This window comes from Coregonus clupeaformis, chromosome 5 (genome assembly GCF_020615455.1).
Source record: "Coregonus clupeaformis isolate EN_2021a chromosome 5, ASM2061545v1, whole genome shotgun sequence".
Classification (NCBI taxonomy): Eukaryota; Metazoa; Chordata; class Actinopteri; order Salmoniformes; family Salmonidae; genus Coregonus; species Coregonus clupeaformis.
Window position 1 is genome coordinate 4,582,730 of NC_059196.1, and position 23,120 is coordinate 4,605,849.

The following is a 23,120-nucleotide window of genomic DNA, read 5'->3' on the forward strand; positions in this document are numbered from 1 at the left end:
TCCCAGCTGCCCCTGAATCGACTAGCGCCTTACACTGGGGAACAACCATGTGCTCAGGAAAGGAGACGAGTATTTTACAGTGCGCAGCAGAGGGCTCTGAATGAGTGTGGGTGTTCGATACCTGGGGTGATGCGTGAGTGCCCTGCCTGCCGCCTCCAGGCCCAAAAGAACATTGACTACGACGTGTGGTGGATTGTCCCTTCGTGCCACCAGAGTGGCACTGTCGCTGTCCTCCTCCGCTCTCTCGGCCAGCAGCTCCAACCAGCTCCATCGGCTCGAGGTCCGAGTCTTCCGGGGTGGAAACGGGCAGACCCCTACCAGGGACGTTCCTCTGGCTGCCAGCAGGCTGATGGCACCGGAAATGGTCGATCAGGGCCCGCTCGTTTCACCCGGACCCCGCTGCCAGCGTCCGGAACTCCAACGCGAAGTCCTGCACGGTCCTCGTCCCCTGCCTCAGGTGGACAAGTCGCTCATCCGCCTCTGGACACTCGGGTGGGTGATCGAATATCGCCACCCACCCGAGCGAACTCCCTGTAGTCCTCCAAAGCGGCTCCTCCTTCGTTCCACAACGTGTTGGCCCACTCAAGGGCTTTCCCACAGAGGCAGGAAACGAGGACGGACACCTTCTCCCGCTCCGATGGTGCCGGCCTGATGGTGAAGTAAAGCTCCAATTGGAGGAGGAATCCCTGGCACAGTGCCGCTGTCCCCTCAAACGCCCGTGGTCGGGATATCTGGATCCCTCCTGGTGCTGGGGTGTAGGTGGCTGGATCCGGTTGGCCAGCTGGTCTCGACAGATCGGGTCTGCTCCTCTCCAGGCGGATGACCTGAAGAACCCGATCCATCGTTTCCCCCAAGCTGGCCAGCATCGTGGAGTGCTCCTGGACCCGTGCCACGACTCCAGGCATGCACTCTACACCCGCTGACTCCATAGCGGGTGGGTGATTCTGTGATGCGTGTGATAGAAGGAGTCAGGCGCAGGAGAGTAATATGCATCCAAAGAGTTTATTCCGTCGATAAACAGTTGCGCAAGCATGCGACAACAAAACTCAGGCACAGGGGAAATACCTACCCTGGCAACAACAAGGTAAGGGTAACTCAACCGAGCTACATTTACATTTACATTTACATTTTAGTCATTTAGCACCGCTCACTACCGCTCACTACCGCTCACTACAAACAATCACCCACACAGACAAGGAAGCAGAACGAACACTTATACAATGACTAATTGGGGATAAGGACCAGGTGTGTGTGATTAATTAGACAAGACAAGTGGAGTGATGATAAATGGATCGGCAGCAGCTAGTAAGCTGGTGACGACAACGCCGAAACCTGCCCCGAACAAGAAGGGGAGGCAGCCTCGACGGAAGTCGTGACAAACGAATACAATTCCCAAACAAAAAAGCCTTCTGTTAAATTTTACTTGAATACTTTGTTAATTTACACTGGGTGTACAAAACATTAAGAACACCTTCCTAATATTGAGTTGCGCTCCCCCAACCATTAATGTTTTTGCACACACAGTGTATACTCTGAACGCATGCCACATGCCACAATAGCACATCCCTGGAGAGTATATCAAAGGAATGTGAAATTTTGAAAAGCTTGTTTTCATGCAGAGTACTGATTTTCTTTTGGGAAAGGGTGGCAGTGGGCACAGTATGGCATATTTCACAGCCGTCATAGTTAATCCCTATTCTACTGAGCCATTTACATTATGTTCGTATTCTTATCTTTTATTATTTATTATTGTTGTTGCATTGTTGAGACGGAACCTGCAAGTAAGCATTTAATTGGACGGTGGATACCATGTGTATCCTGTACATACAAGTAATAAAACTTGGAAACTCATAAAAGCAACTAAATTTAGCACGGTGTAGTCATAACAAAGATTGGTTTGATAAAACCAACTGCAGAGAAGTCAAAGGTCCTTGTGGAGTTGTTCGGGAGTTGGTCGGGGGAGAGGTTGTGTTTTCTCTAGCAGGAGGTAAGCTTGGCTTCTTATATGGTGTTGAGTAAAGCTTAAACCATGTATTTAGATTGTAGGTAGGTATTGTAGTTAGGTATTATAGGTAGTTTACTTAGGTAGTTATTGTAGGTTATTGTAGGTTATTGTAGGTAATTATTGTAGGTAAGTTTTGTATTCGTGGACCCCGAGGCGAAGCACGAGGCTGGAGCTAGCTAACCCACTACTTGGACCAACAAAGCTAGCTAGCTAGCGGGTAGCTACTGGTAACTTTTAGCAACTGTGGTTAGTTGTTTCCAATGTTATTTCACGCTTAAGAGTACCTGTAATTGAGCCAGCTAGCTACCTACCATTCAGCTGTTTTTCTAACCTCATTATCCGAGGCATTAACGTTAGGTGGTTGGTAGCTGCTGTACTTAATTACAGCTACTGATTGCAGTCTGCCACCCAGACAGCTGGCGTCGGGTAAGTTTGGCTTTATACATAGCTTGGGCTTTGTCGAGTAAGGCTTAAACTATGTATTTAGATTGTAGTTAGGTATTATAGGTAGGCATCGTGGGCTGTATATTACTAGGTATTATAGGTAGGCATCGTGGGCTGTTGTGGGTAGTTGATGTATGTAGTTATTGTAGGTTACTTTTGTATTCGCGGTGCCGGTGTAGCACGAAGCTGAGCTAGCTAACTCACCTCCTGAACTAGCTGGCGAGTAGCTATTAGCAACGGTAGCAACTAAATACAATATCCTTTTAGCCAGCTACATTCGTTCGCAGCGACGCCGTTTTTCAAACAAAGTCAACACAGCAGCCATTGCTAGCTAGCCAACACTACCAGCTAGCTGTACCGTAGTAGCTAAATACAATATCTTTGTGCTAGCTAGTCAACGTTTAATTATTGCTGCGTTATGAAAAGAACTAGACACGGACACGAATTATCTGTTTAGTGTGTTAACACACTATTGGTAGTTTGTTGTAACCAAGTATTGGTGCTAAACTGTGTGTTATTGATGCTAGCATGCTAGTTAACTATGGCGTCATAGTTAGCTAGCTGAATAAAGTAAGTTGAGTCTATTCCTTGAAACATTGAACCGCTGTAGTTTACAACAATTCTAATTTCTAAAGTGGAAGTTGGGAGAGTTTTATTCGGGTGGCTCAGTGAAACAATTATAGTTTCTGAGGTGGAAGTTGGGAGAGTTATATTTTTTTGGTGAGGGGAGGCCCTGCTCTCTCCTTTCCCAGATGTTTAGTTCATTTCATTCCGATCTCCTCTGCATTATTGTAGCCATCTGCTACAGCCTGTCAACTATGCCTCTGCCTATCCCTGTTCTCTCCTCTCCGCACAGGCTACACAAACGCCTCACACCGCGTGGCTGCTGCCTCTCTAACCTGGTGGTCCCTGCACGCACCACACACCTGGAGTTCCAGGTCTCAGGCAGCCTCTGAGAACTGCCGTTCTGCTGCCAACAAGGCTGACTTCATCCCAGCTTATGCTACCCACCAGTCCTCGACTTCCTGGCGCTGACGGAAACATGGATTACCACTGAAAACACTGCTACTCCTACTGCTCTCTCCTGTCTGACCATGCATACCCCGAGAGCATCTGGTCAGAGGGGTGGTGGCACAGGAATCCTCATCTCTCTCCCAAGTGGTCATTCTCAATTTTTCCCCTAACCCATCTGTCTATCTCCTCATTTGAATTCCACGCTGTCACAGTCACTTAGCCCATTTAAGCTTAATATCCTTGTCATCTATCGCCCTCCAGGTTCCCTTGGAGAGTTCATCAATGAGCTTGACGCCTTGATAAGTTCCTTTCCTGAGGATGGCTCACCCTTCACAGTTTTGGGGGATTTCAACCTCCCTACGTCTACATTTGACTCATTTCTCTCTGCCTCCTTCTTTCCTACTCTCTCCTCTTTTGACCTCACCCTCTCACCGTCCCCCTACTCACAAGGCAGGCAATACGCTTGACTTCATCTTTACTAGATGTTGCTCTTCCTACTAATCTTACTGCAACTCCCCTCCATGTCTCCGACCACTACTTTGTATCCTTTTCTCTCTCGCTCTCCTCCAACACTACTCACTCTGCCCCTACACAGATGGTAACGCGCCGCCGCAACCTTCGCTCTCTCTCTCCCACTTACTCTCTCCTCTTCCATCCTATCATCCTCTTCCCTCTGCTCAATCCTTCTCCCTCCAATCTCCTGATTCTGCCTCCTCAACCCTCCTCTCTCCCTTTCTGCATCCGTTGACTCCCTGTGTCCCCTATCCTCCCGGCCGGCTCGGTCCTCCTCCAGCTCCGTGGCTTGATGACTCATTGCGAGCTCACAGAACAGAGCTCCGGCAGCTGAGCGGAAATGGAAGAAAACTAAACTCCCTGCCGACCTGGCATCTTTTCACTCCCTCCCTCTCTACATTTTCTTCATCTTGTTTCTGCTGCTAAGGCCACTTTCTACCACTCTAAATTCCAAGCATCTGCCTCTAACCCTAGGAAGCTCTTTGCCACATTCTCCTCACTGCTGAATCCTCCCCCTCCTCTCTCTGTGGATGACTTCGTCAACCACTTTGAAAAGAAGGTTGACGACATCCGATCCTCGTTGTTAAGTCTACATGACACTGCTGGTCCTGCTCACACTGCCCTACCCTATGCTTTGACTTCTTTCTCCCCTCTCTCTCCAGATAAAATCTGCGACTAGTGACTGCAGGCCGCCCAACAACCTGCCCGCTTGACCCCATCCCCTCCTCTCTTCTCCAGACCATCTCCGGTGACCTTCTCCCCTACCTCACCTCGCTGATCAACTCATCCTTGACCGCTGGCTATGTCCTTCCGTCTTCAAGAGAAGCGAGAGTTGCACCCCTTCTCAAAAAAACCAACACTTCGATCCCACTGATGTCAACAACTACAGACCAGTATCCCTTCTTTCTTTTCTTTCCAAAACTATTGAGCGGCCGTCTTTAGCCAACTCTCTTGCTATCTCTCTCAGAATGACCTTCTTGATCCAAACCAGTCAGGTTTCAGGACTGGTCATTCAACTGAGACTGCTCTTCTCTGTGTCACCGGAGGCTCTCCGCACTGCTAAAGCTAACTCTCTCTCCTCTGCTCTTGTCCTTCTAGACCTGTCTGCTGCCTTTGATACTGTGAACCATCAGATCCTCCTCTCCACCCTCTCCGAGCTGGGCGGATCTCCGGCGCGGCTCACTCCTGGATTGCGTCCTACCTGACCAGTCGCTCCTACCAAGTGGCGTAGCGAAGCTGTCTCCGCACCACGTGCTCTCACCACTGGTGTCCCCAGGGCTCAGTTCTAGGCCCTCTCCTTTTCTCCCTATACACCAAGTCACTTGGCTCTGTCATATCCTCACATGGCCTCTCCTATCATTGCTACGCTGACGATACACAACTAATCTTCTCCTTTCCCCCTTCTGATAACCAGGTGGCTAATCGCATCTCTGCATGTCTGGCAGACATATCAGTGTGGATGACGGATCACCACCTCAAGCTGAACCCTGGCAAGACGGAGCTGCTCTTCCTCCCGGGAAGGGACTGCCCGCTCCATGATCTCGCCATCACGGTTGAGCAACTCCGTTGTGTCCTCCTCCCAGAGTGCGAAGAGCCTTGGCGTGACCCCTGGACAACACCCTGTCGTTCTCCGCCAACATCAAGGCGGTGATCCTGCAGGTTCATGCTCTACAACATTCGGAGAGTACGACCCTGCCTTACACAGGAAGCGGCACAGGTCCTAATCCAGGCACTTGTCATCCCCGTCTGGATTACTGCAACCGCTGTTGGCTGGGCTCCTGCCTGTGCCATTAAACCCCTACAACTCATCCAGAATGCCGTAGCCGGTCTGGTGTTCAACCTTCCCAAGTTCTCTCACGTCACCCCCTCCTCCGCACACTCCACTGGCTTCCAGTTGAAGCTCGCATCCGCTACAAGACCATGGTGCTTGCCTATGGAGCAGTGAGGGGAACGGCACCTCGTACCTTCAGGCTCTGATCAGTCCCTACACCCAAATCGAGGGCATTGCGTTCATCCACCTCTGGCCTGCTGGCTCCCTTTCCTCTGCGGGAAGCATAGTTCCCGCTCGAGCCCAGTCAAAACTGTTCGCTGCTCTGGCACCCCAATGGTGGAACAAGCCCTCACGACGCCAGGACAGCGGAGTCACTCACCACCTTCCGGAGACATTTGAAACCCCACCTCTCTAAGGAATACCTGGGATAGGATAAAGTAATCCTTCTACCCCCAAAAAAAATAAATAAATAAATAAATAAAAATAAATAAATAAATTAATTAATTAATTAATTAAATAAATAAAAATATATATTGTAAAGTGGTTATCCCACTGGCTATAGGGTGAATGCACCAATTTGTAAGTCGCTCTGGATAAGAGCGTCTGCTAAATGACGTAAATGTAAATGTAAATCAGTTAATCATACGGAGTACCATGTCACTGCACTGCTACACCCATTCCTTACAGAGCAGGTATACATGAGTCCAACCCAGGTACAGTGGCTTGCGAAAGTATTGGGGTGAATACATATGCACGCACAACTTTTCCGTTCTTAATTTTTTAGAATTTTATGAAACAAGTTATTATTTTAATTTCACTTCACCAATTTGGACAATGTTGTGTATGTCCATTACATGAAATCCAAATAAAAATCAATTTAAATTACAGGTTGTAATGCAACAAAATAGGAAAAACGCCAAGGGGGATGAATACTTTTGCAAGGCACTGTACAACCTCCTCAGAGGCCCCACAAAGGGTCATGCTTCTCATGCCCGAACAACTCCTCTCAAACCTAACCACTTACTAAATAACCGCAGAGGAAATGTGTAATTGCCATAATTTTTCATGAGCTGAACCATAAAGACGAAAGATGTGTACACTCTATTGACCTCACTTTGTGCACGGGGGCATTGTCATTCTGAAACAGGAAAGGGCCTTCCCCAAACTGTTGCCACAAAGTTGGAAGCACAGAATCGTCTAGAATGTCATTGTATGCTGTAGCGTTAAGATTTCCCTTCACTGGAACTAAGGGGCCTAGCCCAAACCTTGAAAAACAGCCCCAGACCATTATTCCTCCTCCACCAAACTTTACGGTTGGCACTATGCATTCGGGCAGGTAGCGTTCTCCTGGCATCCGCCAAACCCCGATTCGTCCATTCGGACTGCCAGATGGTGAAGCGTGATTCATCACTCCAGAGAACGCGTTTACACCACTCCAGCCGACACTTGGCATTGCGCATGGTGATTTTAAGCTTGTGTGCGGCTGCTCTGCAATGGAAACCCATTTCATGAAGCTCCCGACGAACAGTTATTGTGTGGACGTTGCTTCCAGAGGCAGTTTGGAACTCGGTAATGAGTGTTGCAACCGAGGACAGACGATTTTTACGCTCTACAGCACTCGGTGGTCCCGCTCTGTGAGCTTGTTTGGCCTACCACTTTGCGGCTGAGCCGTTGTTGCTCCAAGATGTTTCCACTTCACAATAACATCACTTACAGTTGACCGGGGCAGCTCTAGCAGGGCAGAAATTTGTTGGAAAGGTGGCATCATATGACGGTGCCACGTTGAAAGTCACTGAGCTCTTCAGTAAAGCCTTTCTACTGCCAATGTTTGTCTATGGAGATTGCATGGCTGTGTGCTCGATTTTATACACCTGTCAGCAACGGGTGTGGCTGAAAAGCTCTGAATCCACAAATTTGAAGGGGTCAGCAACGGGTGTGGCTGAAATAGCCGAATCCACAAATTTGAAGGGGTGTCGACATACTTTTGTATATATAGTGTATCTAGTAACTACTGTACTGTAGCTACATGCACCTGGGAATATTCTCAGTATACCATTACTGTGAATACATGTTTAATTCCTAAGCAACTGAGCAGAGCAGTGCATGAAATAACTAATGTATATGTACAGAAAATGATAGCTTAATCATTCCATTAAATGTGTGGTATCAGCACTAGATTGGTAAAACAAAACAATACTGCTAATCTGAAAACATCTGTAATGAAAACCATCATCGAGCAGTAATTCTGAAAGAGTACCACTTGAGAGTAACATTTACTTCAGTATTGAAATTACTTCAATTAGCATCAATATTCCATAGAACTAAATGGCTCCTCTCTTATTTTAATATGAAAATAATTCTCAATCACGCTGCCATTATGCAACTGCCAACTGTGATTTTCGGATGGAATGCTGAGCATGATTATTATCTGCACACAAAACAGCTCCCCGTATTAACATATAGGTGCAGTGTGAAAAAACAATGTTTACATAACACAGTTATCATGAATATGATTATGAATATAAATATGAATATTCACACTTTTAGAGTTAAGCTGATCAATCAAAGGCAGTATAATTAATCAGCTGACAGACACGTGTAATCACCCATTACAGAGTGATTTCAGGACTATAGAGGCGCTTCATTTAATTCAACGTGCAATCAATGCTGATGGAACAAACACCAACAACATGTATGCATGCTTTAACCCCTTACTGCCTCCCTCTTTAATGAATACAGCCACATGTACAGTTTATGTACTGCATTTGCTTGGATGTTTACTGTTTAAATTGTAATCATCCATTGGTGCTATTCCATATTTTGCCCATCATTTTATCATGAGCTAATCTGACAGAGACATCGAGACCAGAAAACGAGAGAAAAATATGGAGATCCAGAGAGAGTGGGAGGGTGGACTGATCAGCTGGGTCCAAGTATTTTATAGGGCACCCATGTCACATCTGGTGAGCCAGTGGCCCGTCGTCGGGGCTGTCAGTGGGCATGGGCACACGGGGCAGGGCAGGGCATGGGCACACAGGGCTGGGTGAGGCGGGGTAGGCATCTGCTGCACTGTGACAGGCTCTGTCGGCCAGGAACGCTGGGTAATTAAAGCCCTCTGTGCTGTGCCTGGGGGGTGGCCTGGGACCAGGAGCAGAGACAAGAGACGGGGAAGAAAAGGAAAGGGGTAGGGGGCAATGAGGGGGGTTATCCAATGTGAGTAAGCATTCTCCTCTTTCTGCCCAGGGGCTACACACAGGGCTTGTACAGGAACTTACCAAATGACAGTCTCCCAATTTGCTTTCATGAATATTAACCAGGACATGACAGAAGAAAGGGGCCGCTGTCTGCTCTGCTCTGCTCACTGGCGATATGCAAAGACAGATCCATCATCTGATGTCAGAGGAGTAGGATATGGTAAAGCGGAGCCCCAGGGTGTACCTCTCTAGATCTAGTTTTATTTTCATGTGTTAAACGGGTGAGAGTGGATGTCTCATTAGTAGAGAAGGAGGCAGCAGCAGCATATCTCAGTAGGGAGAATGTCAGCGCTCCAGACGTTGATGTCTAAATCATCCTGCTGATGAACCAACGGGAGGGAGAGAATCTGATGGGGGATTACAGTATATACCAAACTATAGCAGCTCCCTCTGCTGCTACTACAGCTGAATAAAAAGTACCACGGTAAAGATAATACTGTTTTGTGGCACAATATGAACACTAAAGTGTGGATAAAGAGTTTATTTGAGGCATTAACCGAGCAAACTATTTGTATATTCAAATAGATGGGAGTAACATTTACATTTACGTCATTTAACCAATTGTTGTTACAACTAATCTGATGAGAATACCAAGTTCTTAATATTACTCAATAATTGTCCTCCTCAGTGCCCAGACTTTTCAAGGCTGATTCAAACTGCAAACCACACTGATAAGGGAATACTAAGGTTTCTTTGCAAATTTCTCAAGAAAGTGGTAGTACAGCATTTTCATATTGTGTCGACACAAACAAATTAACATAAATTAAAACAACATGGTGTATTTATGGCAAACTGAAGCTAATCCCCTTGACAAAGCCTGTGAGCGGCAGAGTGAGGAGCATGGGGGAGTCAATGTGTGTAGACTACACTAAACAACTGCTTAAACCTACAGAGATAATGCCAATATGCTAGACCATCTTGATTTAATGACATCCAAGTAGACCAACGCTGGGTGGCAACCTTTTAGATGAGGAGGACATAGTCACATTGGACTGTATGAATAATGAAAGAGCGGTGAACCTTTTGAGTATAGTATGCTGAATCCTTCTTAAATCCTTTGTCGGATTCCTTTGTACCGGAAATGGCACTGTACTAACTTATGGTGGCCCAGAGGGCGATTGTGCATGGTGTGCTGCACGGGTTTTGCGATTTCTAATGGTCACACACATATTGATAAGGTCACACCTCGCCACACCCACCAAACGGGATCAAAGGCTGTTAAAAAAAGCAGCAGTAAACTGAACTGAACACACCCCAGGTCAAGAAGAGGACATGAGGTCAACAGTATTTTGACAGACAATCCTGCTTAGCTTCCTCACACAGAGTTATAATAATAATAAATAATATGCCATTTAGCAGACGCTTTTATCCAAAGCGACTTACAGTCATGCGTGCATACATTTTTGTGTATGGGTGGTCCCGGGGATCGAACCCACTACCTTGGCGTTACAAGCGCCGTGCTCTACCAGTTGAGCTACAGAGGACCACGTTAAGAGTAATTAAGTCTATTACACACTGTTGATAGTGTAGTTTGAGGGTTCTTTAGATGGTGGATGGATGACCGTCTATGTAGACAAACACTGGAAGGAGACTGATTACTCTTCTGCAGAATTAATGATAAACTTAACACAGTTACTGCCATCCATGAACTCAACTATTTCCTGTTCTCCTCCAACAATTAACCAAACTCTGACAATCATCTTCTTCAGTGGGGTTTATCGGCGGTTGGCATCCAACGTTATGGTCCATTACCGCCACCTACTGTACTGGAGTGTGGGCCAGAGACAGGGAGAAACTAAATCCTACCTGCCAGCCCCGTTGCTCTTAAAAAATAACAAAATATTTGAGACTATATCTAATGACGTTCTACTCAATATACTCTTTAAACTAATTTCCTGTATCCCCTTCTCCCTCATACTAGATCTCATCCTCTCTCTTTCCCTCTGATACTGCCCACACTGTAGCAATACATGCTCCACGGTCTCTGTTTCCTGACAATAACCACACTTTCCTGTTGGATGCTTTCCTATCACATTTAATGTCTTATTCAACTGGCTGTGTCCCACCCTGAATCTTGTAAAAATGACGCTACAAGCTTGGCACACCTGTATTTGGTGAGTTTCTCCCATTCTTCTCTGCAGATCCTCTCAAGCTCAGGTTGGATGGGAGCGTCGCTGCACAGCTATTTTCAGGTCTCTTCAGAGATGTTCGATTGGGTTCAAGTCTGGGCTCTAGCTGGGCCACTCAAGGACTCTCAGAGACTTGTCCTGAAGCCACTCCTGCGATGTCTTGGCTGTGTGCTTAGGGTCGTTGTCCTGTTGGAAGGTGAACCTTCGCCCCAGTCAGAGGTCCTGAGCACTCTGGAGCAGGTTTTCATCAAGGATCTCTCTGTACTTTGCTCCGTTCATCTTTCCTTCGATCCTGACTAGTCTCCCAGTCCCTGCAGCTGAAAAACATCCCTACTGCCACCACCATGCTTCACCATAGGGATGGTGCCAGGTTTCCTCCAGACGTGACGCTTGGCATTCAGGCCAAAGAGTTCAATCTTGATTTCATCAGACCAGAGAATCTTGTTTCTCATTGTCTGAGAGTCCTTTAGGGCCTTTTGGCAAACTCCAAGCAGGCGGTCAAGTGCCTTTTACTGAGGAGTGGCTCCCGTCTGGCCACTCTACCATAAAGCCCTGATAGGTGGAGTGCTACAGAGATGGTTGTCCTTCTGGAAGGTTCTTCCATCTCCACAGAGGAGCTCTGGAGCGCTGTCAGAGTGACCATGGGATTCTTGGTCATCTCTCTGACCAAGGCCATTCTCCCCCAATTGCTCAGTTTGGCCGGCGGCCAGCTCTAGGAAGAGTCTTGGTGGCTCCAAACTTCTTCCATTTAAGAACGATGGAGGCCACTGTGTTCTTGGGGACCTTCAATGCTGCAGAACTGTTTTGGTACACTTCCCCAGATCTGTGCATCGACACAATCCTGTCTCGGTGCTCTATGGACAATTCCTTCGACCGCATGGCTTGGTTTTTGCTCTGACATGCACTGTCAACTGTGGGACCTTATATAGACAGGTGTGTTCCTTTCCAAATCATGTCCAATCAATTGAATTTACCACAGGTCGACTCCAATCAAGTTGGAGAAACATCTCAAGGATGATCAATGGAAACAGGATGCACCTGAGCTCAATTTCAAGTCTCATAGCAAAGGGTCAGAATACTTATGTAAACAAGGTATTTCTGTTTTGTATTTTTAATAAATTTGCAAAAATGTATAAAAACCTGTTTTCACTTCGTCATTATGGGGTATTGTGTGTAGATTGCTGAGGAAAAACAGTTATTTAATCCATTTTAGAATAAGGCTGTAACATAACAAAATGTGGAAAAAGGGATGGGGTCTGAATACTTTCCGAATGCACTGTACATACAGTACGTACTGGTCAACACTCCTTATTATGTCACCAAACAGTAAGGTGCAGGGACATCAATGATATTGTCATGTATATAATCGTCACTGCCAACCTGCATACTCTCTATGGGAACAGCATCTTCCAGAGTGGTGGCAAATGTAGACATACTACAGCATAGAGTAGACATTTTAGAGAAAACTAAAATAGGTGAACAGATGAAAAGGTCAACAGAATCAATTGAAAATGCCCAGGTGATCATAAATCATGTAGCCAATGTAAAATATGTTGCTAACGCCCCATTTATTGTTAGACAGTGATGTAACACCAGCTGAGAAACCAACAGAAGTGATGTGATCACATCTTGTTGTTACTTCCATTGATCCACATTCCACTGTTGTCAAAGAGAAGTCAGTCATGAACAGCTGCCGTTGTGTGTCAGTGCTAATGTCACAACAGCTGGCTTCTGTCATCTTATTAGCTGTCCCATAACCAGGGCCCTTTAAATATGTTATGTGCCACACTCACTTAAATACTCCAGACCTATTTGACAATCTTTATAGACGTATTAAACATTAATCACATCCAATCCGTAAAGCAAACATGTTTATTTAACACTAAGGAGCACAGCATGTGTTCCCTAAAGAATCCCCCAGCCAACCTGCCCCCTCCTCTCTCCTCCATCAATCCCCTGCTTGCTTAATTGTCCCCCTTCCTCACTACACACCACCCCTCCATCCCTCCAAAAAATACATGTTCCTCCCTCTCCTCTAGGGTTGTCCCTTTCTCCTGTGTGTTCGCTGGGTGACAGGGGACGTTAGCTCTGTAAAGCCAGCCAGCCAAGCAGACGCAAATATATTCAGAGCATTTAGTACTCCGGATTAATCAAATTATAATGTAATCATCTGAGCAAACAGCAATTAGCATAATCACTTCTGGGGAAGGGCTGATAGAGAGAGAGGGAAAGCAACACATAATAAAGCTCAGGCTAGCAACACTCCAATGAGACATTTACCAGCATTCACAAAGTTACTGGTTCCTGGGGACTCACACAGATTCTTCAAATATGAACCACCTCTTTTTAGAGCTGCAACTGTGCATATCAAAACATCAAATTGTTGACTGATCCAAATTCATTTGAATGCACGCTCATTCATATACTGTGGTTTGTGTCTCTTTCTCTGTATTCTGAGATCAGATATGAAGTTTGCATATTGTTAACACAAACGGTATTAGCATCTTATAGTGTAGAAAACCCCCCACTATGTAACATACCAAGGTAGAGGAAAGTGAAACCATAACAGTGATCCTAGCCTTTGATCGTTAAACCACTATGGCCTCTTCCAGCAGCACACAGTATGAAAGGGTTAGCAGAAATATTGATAGTTGAGCATATTGCAGTCTCTCACACCAGATTGATCATATGATGCAGAAGCATCAATCTGACTCCTCTGGGTCCAGCAGCCACCTACACACACACCTACACACACCTTTCCTAAACCCAGCAAATTACAGCACTTTTACAATGGACAGCTAAAAATAGCAGCCACTAACTTGGTCATATATATTACGGTCTGTGCCAGGTTTAAAAATAAAGCAGTGTCGAGAAACCAAGCTGGACTCATGTGTCTTTCCGTCACTGTCTATCCACCCTGTTCCCCTGTCCTGCCTCTGTCCTGCCTCTGTCCTGCCTCTGTCCTGCCTCTGTCCTGCCTCTGTCCTGCCTCTGTCCTGCCTCTGTCCTGCCTCTGTTACCCCTCAGCCTACTTTACCATTGGTACTATGCATCAAAGGCCTGTGAAGACTCAGATGGTAAAATACCTCAGGAAACATAACTTGGTGCATTCACAGAATACCTGATTGAGAGGTTTAGCTGTGATAAGGACATAGGAGACAGTACAAGATATTAAACACTAAGAGGAGGTAAAAGAGTGGTAGTCAATAAGACAAAGGGAAGCAGATGAAATGTGAGCAAAATGCCAAGCTCGAAGGGATCCTGGGACACACCGTGAGAGAGTCACCAAGGTGATCCATGCATACCAGAGCAAACACGTGCACTAGGCATATAGGGATGAATCAAGTTAAATCACATGGGTGTGTAGTTCAAAGCATGGTTAGCAACATCAACCACACCTCCAACATCTGTCCTGTTCACTGCGCTCTTATGAGCTACATTACATCATACTTAGGCTCTATAAACAAACACACACACACACACACACACACACACACACACACACACACACAGTAGTCCTAATCCAACATACAGTATGTGCATTAGACATACTGTAGGTAGAATGTTAGTGTATGTATTTATTTTGTCGGTGTTCTCTAAAAACTGCCTTAGCCACTTTTCTAGGTGCTCAGCCTTTCAAAATAACATTACATAAAATAACATGACATGTCTTTGCCAGATGCACCACCTCTCTACATGGTTGATCAAACACATAAATCTGTGAGAGTTTTTTTCCCCCGTCGATGCTAAACGGTATAGTTAACATTTTAATGTGAAAGCCATTTACATGGTGCTCATGCAATTATATTGTTCTGATTCAGCAGAATCCTTAAGGATACACAGTCTGATTTGTAATTAGATTTTACATTCAGTGAAACATATCACCAACACTGTGAGTCTCACATGCCCCATTACTAATTAGACTGCAAGACGGTTGCTGAACATCTTTAGTAGGCATCTTCATTATGGAGTCAGTATGTGTGAACTGGGAGATCCATTATTACACATCAGGGTCTCCATTATCAGACATTACCATTAGCAACCGTTCCTCAGGAATAACAAGAATGCTACCACTCATACTTTTCACCAGCAAACACCTTCTCAAAGGGGAACTACTCTAGAGAATAATTTACCTTAAACAAGTGATGAAATCATGTTTGAACTGAACTCACATTTAATTTACTTTCCGCAGATAGATACAGTACCTATCAATACAAACAGTGAGACTATATTTTATTGCCTTACTATACACGTTTTCATAGTGTGACGACCCTCCCACTCTGTCTGCCGTATTCTCTCTTTGCTCTTGTTTCCTTATTAGGTGCGGTGGGCGGGTTGGGGGCGTCAGCTACAGAAACTGGGCGTGTGTCCCAGGTAAATGGACTCTTCCACATTCATTGGAGAGACTCTCTCCAGGCAGATACTTTGATCTTGGTTGTGATAGAGGCTGGGTTGTTTGCTTTGGCACTTTTAACACTTTTCCATATTACATTTATGCATGCAAACACTCACGTACCTACTGATACTGATTACACACACCATTGTTATTTGATTTAGTTTACTTTAATTAATAAATATATACTTTGAGTACTCCTTGTCTCCACGTGTCTCCCTTTTGTTACGAACTTGAGCCGGTTCGTGACAATAGCTAGGTCGACTGTGCTGCTCGGATACCTAGTTGACGAAGGTCAGAAAGTAACTTTGTGGACCTGAATTATAAAACATTTAGGTGATAGATGTGCTCAAAGTTAACCTGTTTTGCAAACCCTATCCTACCATGAGACATCCATGTCTTAATCACTGGAAAATATAAACGGTTGAGTTTGATATCATGTCAAAGCTTACAAACAGGGTTGTCAAACAATTTTCTAATTTGTTGTTGTTGTCAACTCTGATTTCCAAATGTTTTGCATATGTTGTAGCTTAGACCCTATTTTACATCATCTGAGATGTTTTTGTTGTACCCACTATCGGTTGAGACACAGCATACTCTTGAGGGTGGGTGTCATGTTTTGGCTGATAACATTTATTTCAAGAAATGTGTAAATAGTTTGATAACCCTGTTTGTAAGCTTTCAAATTATATCAAACTCAATTGTTTATCTTTTCCAGTGACGAAGACATGGACGTCTCATGGTAGGGTGGGGTATCAAAAACAGGTCAACTTTGAGCACATCTATCTCCTAAATGTTTTGTAATTCAGGTCCAAAAGGTCCCTTTCTGACCACTTCTACCATGGGCAAATATGTATAGAAAGTTTCGTTAAAATCAAAAGGGGTGCGTTCAAAAAGTGTTTGAAATCATATGGAATGACACTGTTCCCTTACTGGAAATAGGTTTAAACAAATAATATTGATTTAGATTTAGATCTAGTGTCCATTAAGTCCTCCTCAATTGCCTGCATGAAGCCACTGCTACCGAAAGACGGTAAGTCTTAAAGATCTTTAAATAGATATGGAGGATTCAAGGGCATACGTCTTACAAGAGGAGCACCTCACTATACTGGAACAGATGGATCTCTAATCAGTGCGCTGTCTTAATTGCCCCCAGTAGATTAACTCCCCTGAAACACAGGTTCCTCCTCTCAGCCAAGTTTAGTCAAATCAAGCTGCCCCCAGTCTCCATTGCAATTTCCTTCTCAGGTTCCTAATGTGTTGTCATGCTAACTTGGCAGACTAAGTGATGGCAGCTTTTTAGATGCCCTACGATGACTATCTTTTCTGAAAAAGATTTTGTAAAAAAATATAAACACAACATATAAAGTGTTGGTCCCATGTTTCTTGAGCTGAAATAAATAAAATCCCAGAAATCATCAAAAGAAATCAGCCAAGACCTCAGAAAAAAAATTGGAGACCTCCACACGTCTGGTTCATCCTTGGGAGCAATTTCCAAACGCCTGAAGGTACCACGTTCATCTGTACAAACAATAGTACGCAAGTATAAACACCATGGGACCACGCAGCCGTCATACCGCTCAGGAAGGAGACGCGTTCTGTCTCCTAGAGATAAACGTACTTTGGTGCGAAAAGTGCAAATCAATCCCAGCACAACAGCAAAGGACCTTGTGAAGATGCTGGAGGAAGCAGGTACAAAAGTATCTATATTCATAGTAAAACGAGTCCTATATCGACATAACCTGAAAGGCCGCTCAGCAAGGAAGAAGCCACTGCTCCAAAACTGCCATAAAAAAGCCAGATTACGGTTTGCAACTGCACATGGGGACAAAGATAGTACTTTTTGGTGAAATGTCCTCTGGTCTGATGAAACAAAAATAGAACTGTTTGGCCATAATGACCATCATCATGTTTGGAGGAAAAAGGGGGCTGCTTGCAAGCCGAAGAACACTATCCCAACCGTGAAGCACGGGGGTGGCAGCATCATGCTGTGGGGGTGCTTTGCTGCAGGAGGGACTGGTGCACTTCACAAAATAGATGGCATCATGAGGAAGGAAAATTATGTGGATATATTGAAGCAACATCTCAAGACATCAGTCAGGAAGTTTAAGCTTGGTCGCAAATGGGTCTTCCAAATGGACAATGACCCCAAGCATACTTCCAAAGTTGTGGCAAAATGGCTTAAGGACAACAAAGTCAAGGTATTGGAGGGGCCATAACAAAGCCCTGACCTCAATCCTATAGAAAATGTGTGGGCAGAACTGAAAAAGCGTGTATGAGCAAGGAGGCCTACAAACCTGACTCAGTTACACCAGCTCTGTCAGGAGGAATGGGCCAAAATTCACCCAACTTATTGTGGGAAGGCTACCCGAAACGTTTGACCCAAGTTAAACAATTGAAATGCAATGCTACCAAATACTAATTGAGTGTATGTAAACTTCTGACCCACTTGGAATGTGATGAAAGAAATAAAAGCTTAAATAAATAATTATTTCTACTATTATGCTGACATTTCACATTCTTAAAATAAAGTGGTGATCCTAACTGACAGGGAATTTTTACTATGATTAAATGTCAGGAATTGTGAAAAACTGAGTTTAAATGTATTTGGCTATGGTGTATGTAAACTTCCGACTTCAACTGTATATATGAGTCATCTCTCGACAATGAGAAAGACGGGCATGTTGACTGAGATAGAAATGTGTACATGAGAAGTGTGCATGACCTATTGACCTTAGTGTAAATGTTTATTTATTGAAGACAAAATAGATGTAGGCCATCTCAAACGGCTTTGCTCAGGTCTGTCTCTGAATCACTCTGCTGGAATCTATAGGTTGCACCTCAGTCACTCCGTCGAGTCATGCCATTGTTATGAACGTTCTCAAGCCACCCTCTGCCATAGTGGTGCCCAAAAAGTCGTGATAAGCCCAGTCATTCTGAACGGAGGCCAATGACTCTTTTGTCTAAACTACACTACAGTGGCCTGGAAATACATTGCAAATATTTAGTAGGAAACAACTTTGCCTTGATATACATGTCATAAAATTTACTTTAGACAGATGGCAATGTTGTCATTAACTAGCAAAGTTCGTCAAAAATAGCTAGCAATGCTAACATTAGCTAGCTAAAAACCGGTGGTCTCCCCTCAATCTTAGCTAGCTAGCTAACATTATACTGCATCTAAAGTCAATCTGACAAAGGGTTTTCCTACTAATTATTTGCCTCCTTTCGAAATGTAATTGTATTTCCAAGCCACAGTAATGCACTTTTCATTAAATCTTCATCAGCGCTCATTGACAATGCATTGAGTAGAACGCTCAGTCGGGCATCAGTCCTAAAACGAATGTTCAAAACAATATTGTGACGAAACGTGCAACCCATGAATAATGGCCCTATGTGAACTGCCTCACCTCATAATGTATTTACGAACAGAATTGAAGCTTGGATTGGTTTTGCCTTAAGGCATCTTTTAGAGAGCAAAATTAAACATGTTTCCTTAGCCATCTAAAGATAGCTATAGCCTACTGTATCTCTTAATTACATTTTGATTTGAATAACAATGATAAAAGGTAACCCACAGTACACAAAATAAATGTTGCATTATTAATTCATGTTTTAAAAGTGCTTTAATGGTTCAAAATAAAATCATAATATCTTAGGATAATGTGGATAAATGGAGTTAATGAGAGCACAATGTCTAAATAGGCCAGAATTAAAATGATAAGAATGCTTAAAAATATCATACCTGTAGTATTTTGTATTTGGGGGCTAATTACAACAGAGAAAACTAATCTACTGACCCAGTTCCCTCAAAAATGAGATATTTTAGCTGTATCTTTTAATGTGCAATTCATGTATAATTCCCTCAACTATCATTATGCAAGAATATGCACAATAAGGGCTCAGGAAGTGGCTGGACCTTTATCAAGCACTTCCAGGTCACCCACTCACACTTTCCTGACACCCATAATGGAGGTTTCCATAGAGACAGGCCAGTGAGCATGTGATAGACCTATAGAATTAGGAATTAGAATACAAATTGAGTATTTTGAATAGTAATTTAATAGGATTTATAGACAAACCTAACTCCAAAAAGGAAAAATTGTCTAGAAACCAATTTCTCTGTGTAACTACAAGGTCATTCATTCTGCCATCGTCAGCTCAGCTCAGTCAATAAAGACCTCATCATTATCATGATAATCACCATCTTCAGAAAACCATCCACAGAACACATAATGAAATACAGTGCAGCGAAATAAAGCAAGATTACAGCTCCAATTGCGTTCTATACCCATCGTCCACAAAGGCATAACATGCAGGACAATAGAACAATACAGAAGGGTGAAGCCATTCCCAAATGGGTGAAGCCATACCCAAATAATAAAATATACATGTTTGCATGTACCCTCTATTCTATTCTTATATTAGGTTACCAATATAAAGGCTTCTGAGACTATATATGGATCCAGGCTGGCCAGACAGTTTATCTAATGTCACAGCACAATTATAATGATTAATGATGAATGCTTATTGTTCTTTTATGAGTTTCCACAGAAGCCAGTGTGAGTGAGGGAGATAACATTTCATGTGGAGTAGAGATGGAAAAGCCTGAATGTCAATAAGCAGCTGACTGAGAATTGCATTATAAGGAAAAAGGGATGATGGTCAAATATCTATAATTTAAGATGCTTTATTTGGGAAGTGGAGTGAGACAAGGAACTAGAAATTAACCATTGATTTTCTTGCCAAGTGGGTTGGGTTCACCTTGTCACATCTGCGTTGGTATAAAATGAATGTCCCTCGATGTGCTACAATGGGTTAATCCCAAACCTCCAATGCCCCCTTTTTGCCTGATGCGGTAAATTCAGTGACCCTCTACGACATAACCACAACCAGAGGTTCTACCCTGTTTACTTACAATATCTGCAATGCCCCCATCTTGTCAGCATGTACATTTTGTAAGAAGATATATTTTCTATCCGTTTCACCCCCTTCTTCAACCTCCCTGTTTTTCTCAGTCTCCAGCTCCCCCTTTCCGTACACACCCAGCCTTGTCATAACCCCCTTCCTGGGGAAGGGATTATATCCAATAAATAATGGTTTATTTGATCCTGTGTAAGTAATAAATTGTATAAATGTACTGTTCTCACCGATCAGCTTCACATTGCAGATTTACAGATTTATGAAAGCACACACACAAATACACACACACACACCTTTTAACTGAACGCATCGATAAATTGTCTTTATATCATTTCTTGGTATTTTTCAATCTTTTGAGGTTGCAAATCAATATGAATTGATCACATGAAAGGAGACAGAATAATTATGTGTGAAATATTCTATAATATCATTTTTTTTTTTTCTGTTACATGATATATGGCCTGCAAGCTCTTTCAAATCTATTTACCAGCAGTAATCTCAATAAAAAATAAAATAAAATAAAAAACATTTTTCTGCAGTGTCTACAGGGGTGTCTTTTCTGGTAAGCCCTTTTGCAACATTATCAGGTTCTGGTGGCTTACATTTTTTCTCTCTCATTGATACACAATTATTGTTCCTTTACAAGTCTTCATTTGTCTACACCCCTGTGCAATGGGCTAGAAGTGCATTGCATTGTTTAATGAAAACTTGCATGCATGTATTCAAAATCAATGTACTATTTTAATCTAATATCATACATCTCTAAAGGATAGATTTTAATGAATCAATTTAATTCACATAAAATGATAGGCTACATGATCAGCTTTTACATGTCTCTAATATCCTTTCGACTATGAATACCCTACATTGAATTTGAAAATATACAACTCTAAATAAATAGCTTGGATGGGGGAAGGGGAAGGGGGTTCAACCAAATGTCCAGTATATAAAATACGTCACTCATTATTGAGGCCCATGCTACTACAGACTGAAATCATAGACTACCAGTATAAACATCCAGGCATGAAAAGATGGATTACATTTGATGTAGTAAATGTAACTGACAACAATTAAGGTTTTAACCTTAAGGTCACATCTACTTTATCAAGCCTCTCAGGCAAGGCAACATCAATGTATTTCCTCAGCAAGCAATGACATATGCAATTGAAGAATGAAGGCATCATAAAAAATCCCCTAACTGCCTAAAAACATAATATGTGATTCTATCAAATACTGACCAATGATGTGGCTTATAGGTAAAATGGATTAAAGCGCATATCACTCCCGTTCCTCTCTCCCTAGCACTGTTGGCAACCATAAAATGTTATCATGTATAACACAGGTGACCTCCAACCCCTCATCTACTTTGCATTCCTCACTGAATTACTGACATAACTAATTAACATTCAAATGAGCAAATTAAACTTACCATTTAAGATGCTCTGGAAAAAGATAACAGCCAATATCCACATGCCCCGCTCCGTTCAATCCCCCAAAGCTATGCTTTCTCGTCTTCCTCCACACACTTTGACCGCTGCTTTCCTATAATTATGTTCTGTGTGGCAGGTTTAATGTTAAACATTTACTACTAGCTTGTAGTAACCAGTCCAACTCTCTGATGATAGTTATGTCTTCACCGTCTCCTCCTTTTTTCTCTATAACTCCCTCCCTGGTGCTCTCGTAGCCTACTCTTCCTCTCCCCTTTTCCGACCCCTCTTTGCGCTTGGAGGATATAGTATGTGCCTCTCTGATTGTCTTGGTTAAAGCTGTGATCCGACTGCGCAGCTCTACTCTGGTCCTCCGTGCCTTGCTACTTCCCCTGCTCTTCAAAGGGATGCTCAAGGGGGCTAGGGCTCGCCTGCAGCCCAGGTGTGATGCTGAGTCAGGGTAGTGGCACGCGGGCAACCGTAGGTCCTCAAAAAAAATTTTTTTAAACGGGGACACCTAAACAATAACGATGTGGAATCCAAAAAAACGCATCTTAAAACGAAAACTAAAAAATAAAAGCAGGTTGGGAAACAAAATGTGACAAACAAAATAACTTAAAATAAAGAGTAAAGGGTCAGTTCAATAAAAATGAAAACCCAAATCGGATGAGCTGAAGTCTGACCATCTTCACCACCTCTCTCCGTCCAGCAAGAGGCAAGCACGCGCATCTTCCCACTGCCCTTTTAATCGCATTGGTCCATGCGCTAACCCTCGCTGCCTCAGAGCATTACAGAATAACCCTCTCCCCTGCCTCTGCAGCCGCTTTAATTCCTCATTGCCTTAAAGGAGCAGAGGCGCTAGCCAGTCCTCCTAGGCGCTAGGTGAGAGCATGTACAGTAGGGAGGGTGCATTTGCAGTTAAAGAAGGCGCACCTGATGAGCCGGTTAACAAGGAGAACATTTTACGCACAGTGTTATACAGGCACACAAAGTGCGTGGGTAAATAAGTGCTACTTTTATTAAAGGTACACTAGGAACATGACAATACACGTATTTTCTTTACAGGAAAGGGTCAGAGGAATATGCCTTCAAAATGTTATTGATTATATTTTGTGGGAAATCATTTTATAAATTGAGTTGAAATTAATCATACACTCAAATCTACCATTAGGTCGGTGAAATGCATGTAAAATATGTAATGATATCTTATTGAAACAAATGAAAAAAGTAATTTGTTCTTTTTTTTA

General features: G+C 43.5%; 1 pseudogene; it reads right to left on the reverse strand.

The window, feature by feature from the left end:
• Positions 1 to 22,667, reverse strand: part of LOC121558977 — a 170,432-nt pseudogene extending 147,765 nt beyond the window's left edge.
• Between the last annotated feature and the right edge of the window lie 453 nt (positions 22,668 to 23,120).